Below are 8,693 nucleotides of genomic sequence, written 5' to 3'. Positions count from 1 at the left end.
CCGCCTACTCCCTCAGTCCCGGATTAATCGGCAACATTAGGCCCCGTTTAGTTGCCAAAAATTTTTGCATAGTAACTGTCACATCGAATCTTACGGCACATACATGGAGTACTAAATGTAGACGAAAAAAAACTAATTACACAGTTAGTCGAGAAATCACGAGACGAAACTTTTGAACCTAATTAGTCCATAATTAGACACTAATTACCAAATACAAACGAAATGCTACAGTGAGCCAAAATCCAAAATTTTTTGGATCTAAACGCACCCTTAATCGGTCACATAGGCCTGAAGCCTTGAACCTGGCGGACGCATGCAGCCCGTCCCAGAGTACGGACTGATCCAATGCAGTACTAGGTTCAACTCATGGAAACAAAACAAAATCGACTCCACCACCTCCGTTCAGACTCTGGAGCCTTCTGAACCACTCATTCCATCATAAGCTGTATTTTAAAAAGTAGACGATGCTTCTAGTCAATCCGAAGAATGTCTTCCGCCTCTGTGCAGTCACTTTCGTATAGGGGCAACAGCGTCATTTTAGTAGCTACCTTGGTTTTCGTGCTCAACTCTAGATGTGCAAATAATACGGGCCGGAGGGAGTAAAACGAAGCGGCATGCATGCGCGTGGCTTTATTACCGCGTAAATACAGCGCAGCTAATAACACACAGACATAGCTGCGTGCGTCACACCGCCATCCGTGTACGACAAGGATATATATACTTACGCCGAGAGGAGACGCGAGAGAGGTGGCATCTCGCAAGGGCACGCACGCGACATGACGCGCTGCCCGGCCGCCTCCGCGAGAGCCGAGAGCAGCGGCCGGACACGGTAGCGCCCTCTGTATGTACGTGACGACGGTGCAGCGCGCTCTGCTCTGTCCGAGAGAATGTGTGCGGCGCAGGTACGGAGTACGGACGGGCATCCAAGGCCTGGCGGCGAAGGCCGGCGTCCGTTGCGCGCGCAGGCCGCTGCCCGCCTGAAATTAAGCTCATTTACATCGCCCGGCGCCCCGGGATGGACCGTGTCAGTGGCACCCGATGCAGTAGGGCTACGCATGTACGTGCCGCATTTATGTTCGGTGCAGCTAGCTCGCGGAGCCGCTGCGTCTCAGGCACAGCGACGCCGACGCCGGCCGGGCTGCTTCGTATACGCCTGCTGCCCCGGAGAGAGCCCGGCCAGCCTGTCATGTGCCTGCTGGAAGCCTGGACTGTGGCGGCCGTACACGCCTCCGTGACTGGAGAGTTTATTTCCGGGGCCGGGCTACACGCTGTGCCGATCATTCGTTCGTAGCCTAGCCTGTGGGGTGTGCACGGCTGGGGGCCATCGCTTTGATGCTGCTAATCTTCGTTCCTTACTAGCGTCACGGGAATCTAGTGGTACGGTTGGAATCCGCAGGCCGGCACGGGCTAATGTCAGGGCAGTTAATTAATCAAGCTAGTGAAGCGACCACGACGACCCTTCCATCTTCTTCCTGTTGCATTGCATGTCTGTCGGACGCGCGTGGGACACCGTCTTTCTGTGCGGCCGCCGGCCGGCCCCGCACCTGATTTCTAGCTGCAGAAGCTCGCTCGTCACTTCGCGGGGTTGCAGCAATGGCGCGCCTTAATTCCTCCTGAGCATCAACACGGATGGCCAAGTGGAACCCATGTGTCACACTACACTGCTGATGATACTGATGATACAATTTTTTTACAGGATAATGCATGCATCCCTATTGAGCTATTATTGCTCGCCGCCGGCACCCGGCATGGCACCGGAGTTGCCGGCGAGTTCGGCTTTGGTGCTTGGGGCGAAGCTACAGCTTGCCGTTGGGGTCCGCCGACCCCGATAAATTTCTGAAACTTTAATGGAATATTACTATATACAGTGCTGATTAGTTTCTAATAGCCACACCATCTTTAGAGAAGACAGCGATGGTTATCTAGATTCCTCTTCGTCTTCCCAGTACCCACGAAACAACACCCGACACGGGCCAATCATCAAACACGCCATTCAGGCCCAGTTACACGTACCTTGGGCTTCGCGGCCCGATTCGATTTACTCTGCAGCGAGCGGCCCTAAAAAAAAAAGACTGAGACCGTTTGACAACTATCCACGGTGCCAATGGCACCAACATTCGCTAGTGAAGACCGGTTCGCCGGCGGCCGTAGTCGGGACGACGCCGACGCACGACTACACTACCGCTGCTTCCACCTCAGGGCGCCTGCCCGTAACCTACCCAACCGCGGCGCTGCCATGCGCGCGGAGGTCACCCAGATCAGCACCTTAACCGCCGCGGTCGCCCGCGTGCTCTGCTTCGCCGGCCTTGCTGCCGCCCACGCCCTCGCTGGCCGCGGCACGCTCGTCTCCGACCCCGCGCTCGCCCTCCGCCTCCTCGTGGTATTTTCGCTCTCCCTCCCGTCCCCTCACCTCGCCTCACCGCCGCAGGCTTAAAACGTGTGTTCTTCCTCCAGCCCTTTCCTTTCGTTTGATCCCAACTGAGCATTTTTCTTGTTCGCTTAGGTCTGTGAAGCGCCCATAGTCATTGCAGCGTTCAGCTACCTCAAGCGTGAATGCGTGATCCAAAGAGCTGCTCGGTACTGCATGCGCGCGTACAACATGTTCGATCAATTGTCTCTATATTTTTCGTTTAGCGGTGGGGTGACCGGGTTTTCTCTACTTTCAGTTTTTCAAGGCTGCTGCGAGAGGAATGATCGGCTTGCCCGTGGGTTGGCTCTATATCTTGAATTTGATTGCATTTTTACTTTGAGAATGACCAAACTCTTGTGATAGTATTTTACTGTGTGAGTATGAAGCCCAAAACGAACAGCTTCATGTACTATCAGTAGGTTGGACTAATAGTAAAAATGCTGGTTCGCTCTCTGGAATAACTTTCAAACTGTTAGTTAAGGGTTACTGCATATCCAGAATCTGCTTATTTTTCTCTTTTCAATTCATTGATCTTATTACACACTTTTCTCACCCATGAGCCTTTCTGAATGCATTTGGAGCAATCGTTCTTGGTGCACCTGTTGGGATCAAGTACGTGTAGATTCAGGAAGGGTTTAGTCTATCTTTTACTCGATGAGTAGGAAGAACCATGACTAGGATTGGCGTCTGTAGTGCTTTATTTGCTCTATAATTATCTCTTGCTTCTGATTTTAGTAAAGCAAATCATGATATTTCAATTTATAGGCACTAACAGTTCCTTATTTGATTAAATTGTGCTTTTGCAGGTACTGGATAGTTACTATTTATTGGTTACTTCTCATGTCCCTGTTCACGGTAAGTGCCATTTTCGCTGAGTTACTGGTACAAAACCGAGCACTTGTCACTTGAGTACAATGAGATTGGCACTGGACAAGCAGTACTGTGTGTCTTCTGTTGATACTCATGTATCATAAGTTACCCCTTTGTATTTACTGCACATTTTAATCGAGGCAGTCAGGCAGGTGAGACTAATTTTTGTTACCTTTCAGTTTGTTCCTGCAGCATGTGTCTTTGGAGCATCCAATATTGATTGGCAGAATGTGCTTTCTCACTCCATGTATGTTCTTGACTCGTCTTTTGAATAGTAGAGGCTCATCCAGTGGAGATATTTCTTTCGTTTTGTATTGTCCAGCAATTGTGGCATGCTATTTCATTGTGTCCTTTGACATGCCAGTTATTTCATGCCAACTGATGTTGAGAACTACATGATCTCTGCACCTTGTCATGGAGCTGTAGTAGGAAGATGGCTTGGTGCCTGGCCTATGTCCCTTGACTGGGAGAGCCTTTGGCAGGTAAAGATACCATCTTTGCATCTCTATCAGTATGTTGCCAGTTCCTAGGCCTTGGAAAGTTGCATCATATGGATATGTTTGTGCACGTTTGGTAGTTAACATGACAGTAAATAGCTTTATGGAACATACATTCTATGATCCGTGTTAAAATTTGTGCTCACAAATATGGCCGGAAATTAAAATAGGAGCAGTACCTGCCCCAATGCATATATATTCGCTTGGGGATTGGATGATTTATGATCCCCATTTCCTGACTGAATTTTATGAGAGCTGCAACATGAAATTCGTTGGGTTTCCTGGCGTGTTTCTGCTTTTGAATCACTTGATACCTTGGTGTCTTTTTTAGCTCCTACTTAATCAATGATCTTTCTTTCATTCAGTAAGTATTTACTGTTTCATTGATGATAATTCCTTTCCTGGGCTTACGGCTGATTACTCTTTTCTGTTTACTTGATCTTTCTTAGGAATGGCCAATTTGTGTCACTTATGGTGCTGTTGCTAGGTATTTGGTCGGAATGGCAGTGTCGTTGGTCCTAATAGCTATTCACAAGAGAAGGGTTCGTGCAAAAGCTGACTAGCCTGTGGTTGCTTAGTGCTGCCGTGCCTTTTCTTCTCTTTTTTCCTGGTTATTATAGATATGATTAATGCAGATTCCTCTTTAGATCTGATTAATAATCCTATAGTGTACAGCTGTTCTTCCCACAAAGCTGTCTGTTCTTATTAGCTTTGAAATCTTGTTATAGTGTGAATACCGTTGGGTTTCAATAGCTTTATTTATCCAGGTTGCATTGTTCCATCAGCCGAAGCCCATCTTTTCAGCTGGTGGTTTTGGTGGCTGATAAGCCGGCAAAAGCTGATTTGGTGTGAGCGAAAAAAATTGTTACATGGCTGACAAGCTCTTTCAGATAGTCTTTTTTGCTGCTCTACATTGTCTTCCTGAATGTAATGAATTAATGATACGGATTGCTATTTAGCTTTTCCTATTATTAGAGAAGAGGAGGTTAATGCACATAGATGTGAAATGCATTTTGATTTTTTTCATGCATGTTTTCTTCAGGATCTATCGCACAAAGTTATCCATTTTTATTATTGTTTTTTTGCACACCGGTAAGCCGAATTCTATTACCATAGCAACGAAATTACAGAGAGTTCGTTCAGAGTCATCGAATCTCCACATCCAACAGAAAAAACGCAATCAAGTACATGATAGCAGAGGGAACACATGCCTGATAGCACTACCGCTACTACCTGATTAAAAGACGGAACGACGTCCAAAAGACCAACACGTTTAACAAGCGTTTCCATACAAGATGCTTGCCCAAAACACCTCGCAGACTGAAACTCGCCGTACACAAAGTTCAACCAGCATAAGGCAGCAACTGATGCTCCTCCAGAGGCTGTCTTCAACAGGAGATCCTTTGCGAAATCTAAATTCAAAATGGGTCTTCAATATAATACCTATAACCTACAGCATAGTACTTATATTAAAGATCTATTTTAGGTGTTAGGATAGACATAACCTAAATCTGAGTATCTTTTTTTCTGAAGACCCATTTACAAAAATTATTGTCAAATGGTTGTCTTTTGGGTCTTGTTGTTGGAGAATACCAAAAATAGGTATCGAATCATTTGCCTTTAGCGCTACATAAAGGACGAATGAGTCTTGTAGTTCGGATCGCGGTTGTTGGAGATAGTCCAAGAACGCGACTGCAAATTTTGTTTGTGGAAGAAGGGTGCTGCCGTCTTCACGGCTTGTGCTCCTGGACAACCTGCTGCTTCAGTTCCCATTTTTATTATTATTATCTGAATAAACGAAACCTCTCTATCGTGTGTCAATATATTCTCCTATGTGCTTGCTTTACAAAACAAAAGACAAACATGCTGCACAAATTCGTTCAATCACCGCTGAATACTGAACAAAAAGTCGGCATCAGCAATGTCAATAAGCTTGTTCGCTTGCTCATATACGATCGTGGATTATAAATTAGAATAATATTTTTCTCTCACACCAAACCAGACAACAACAAATAATCCACAATATTTACGACGAAATGAACGGGCTGAATATCCACGGCGGTGGACGAGACCGTGGTCTTCCTCTCGGGGTCTTGTCCGTTGGCCGTTGGCCACCGGGTACTTGTCCCCGAGCTCCTGACCCCCGCCCCGGCGAGGCCGGGGTGCCCTGCGGATTCTCCCACATTTCCTGGCCATGTACTCGTGGGGAAGATGCACCGTAGCACCGGTGGGTTGCCTCGCCTTGGAGACGTTGCCGGCCGGCTGTGGCTCGGCGTCGTGACTCGCGTGTACTCGTGTCGTGTCGGCGCTCATCAGCCCGTCCAAGCCTGCAGTTGGACAAATCTAATCAGTATGACAGTATCTAATAAAGTTATGAGACTATTTTTTTAGAGACAACTACAACTCTGCACATATGAATTTTATATTTGAGAACTATTGATAGTCAAAAGTTTGAGCAGATTCTGTTTAAATAAAAGTTGGAGGATGAAGTGCGATCATACTTTCCATTATCTAAAAGGACTCAGTGCCGGTGCCGGTGCCGGCGCGCTTTCTGGTGCTCGGCAGCAATGGCTATGGCACTCATCTACTGTGTTGTAGCACTGATCTTCTCGACAAGCACATATTGTCTCTACACAGGGGTCTTCTTTGGCAATCGCAAGGTTTGATCCTATTGCTCTCAACTGGATTTATTGTGTGCTGAGCTGCACAGTAGTTATAGTAAGAGTCTATCTACTGCATAACCATATGTTTTATGCAGTTTTAACACATTTTTTTTACACCATAGGATTAAGATCCAATAGCTTTCACCCTTCTTCTACCTTCAGTCTTCAGTCTTCTTCTACCTCCAGACAATCACAAAGCACAAGATCATAGATCACAAGAAACAATTTTTTCTGTAGAAAGACAAATCAGAGACGAGGAGGAGGAGAGGCCGATCCGCTGCCGCCACAAATGTGCCACTGGCATTGGGCGACTCCTGGTCTGGTGGAGCCTCTGGCGTGGTCTGGCCTGGACCAGCGGCGCAGGCACTACGGTCGCCTCTGGCCAGGCCCCAATGCGTGACGCCGCCCGATGCCATCGCACGCACCATTTACCACAGCAGTACTCGGCGGTCGGCAGCAGCAGGGGGCCCGACGCTACGCTACGGCCACATGAACACAGGATTCCGACGCAATTAGCCGCGTGCTTAGCTGGCAGCAGCAGGGAATGCACGCCGGTTATGACATATGGACCCTAGACGTTATAGATAAAAAAAATCATGTGTTTTTTTTTGCTAAAACACGTATGTTGTATAGTATTTCTGTATAGTAATTGTTATAAGATGAATAACGCATCAAGCATAGAGGGGTAGTAATTTTTTAGAAGAGCACAAGGGTCTCTTTATATATGTACTAGTATAAAATATCTTTCAAAAGTCCAGAAAATTTGTATAGTTCAACAGATTTTATGATGTGCACTTACATTGTGAGAGAACCACGAAACATCCCAAGATAAGCACCACAACTACAGTAGCCATTCTTCCCTCCATCGTCACAGCAATCATGGTGTATATACGGTGGAGTTTCTGTGTGTAGGTATGCGTCTCGTACAGCAATCACAAATGTTCTATATATAGATGGTGAAGATATTTTATATATTAGCAATAATTAATAACTCCTAGGCTTGTGATTAATAATCCTCCAAAATTACAAAATAGTTTGCATTAATTTCGATGCAGATATCCGTAGGGGCAGTGGCGGATGCAGATTGAAGGGGGTTGGTCTCTTCTTCTTCCTCTCTCTCTATTTTTCTTCTTTCCTCCACCTCTTCTTCTTCCTTAACCTCCCCATTTTCCATTGATGCACCAGCTGTAGGGGGCTGGAGCCCCCCCTGTGGATCCGCCCCTGCGTAGGGGAATAATCGCACAGGTATGCGGCTTCTTGCAATCTTGCGTGGCAAATTTGCAATATTGGCCCTCACTTGTACCAATAGGATTGCATATACAAATTTTGCATAATGTACGCTTTGATCATGATCAATTTGCTGTATATATAGCACCTAAACAACACAATAGACATTCTGTGCAGTTGAACTACAAAACTAGTAACAAACATTTTGTGCTTAATAGTGAATGCACGCAAAATATGACTCACAGAGTAAATATATTCATCTCACTACAAGATGACATGGGCAATTATGTTTTGTCCTTTTTCGTGACAACTCAGGAAACATGCTAGGTTTGGGTAAGGTGGCAATCCTAATGACATTTCCTATCTCTAATACGTAGCCTTCGACTTCGAGATCCACAATTCTTTGCCGCTTCAGTTCCCGACGCATGGTATTACAGCCTGTTCGTTTCGCCGTAAACGATCGTTGATTATTTACTGCTGGCTGGTTTGGCTGGTTTGGTGTGAGAGAAAAATACTATTCCAGCTTATAATCTACGATCGTATAAGCCCAGTCGAACAAGCCGTTAGTTGGACTCTTCTAACTGATTAGCTTACTCATAGCTGATTGAACTGTTCTTTTCTCCCATTAATACCTCTCTTTTCGTTGCATGTTAGCTTCGTATTCTTTCTCTTTTTACCTGTATAGCTAATTGAACTTTCTTTTTCTTCTATTCTATGAATCTCTCTCCTTTCGTTGCATGTCAGCTTCTTTTTTTTTATCACGCATGTCAGCTTCTTAATATCTCTCTTTCTTTGCATGAATGTCAACAAGTATCCCTGATTTGTTTATCCTCTTGATTAGCTTCCTTACACTGTTAATGAATTTTATTCGTTGCTAGCCTGAACAATGAGTGAGTGCAATAAAAGTCCCGTTCAATGTACATTAAGAATTTTGACTGCCAATAGACTATAAATTATCTATTTATAGATATCACATATGCAGGTTTTTTTAACCATTTTCGTGCACTTTACAACTGTACACTACAG

General features: G+C 45.6%; 1 pseudogene; it reads left to right on the top strand.

Moving 5' to 3' along the window:
- The first annotated feature begins 2,116 nt into the window (after positions 1-2,116).
- Positions 2,117-4,744, top strand: LOC136478206 (uncharacterized; annotated as a pseudogene).
- The last annotated feature ends 3,949 nt before the right edge of the window (positions 4,745-8,693 follow it).

The sequence above is a fragment of the Miscanthus floridulus genome, chromosome 8, assembly GCF_019320115.1.
Source record: "Miscanthus floridulus cultivar M001 chromosome 8, ASM1932011v1, whole genome shotgun sequence".
Taxonomy (NCBI): domain Eukaryota; kingdom Viridiplantae; phylum Streptophyta; class Magnoliopsida; order Poales; family Poaceae; genus Miscanthus; species Miscanthus floridulus.
This window is presented reverse-complemented; position numbering and strand designations above follow the sequence as displayed.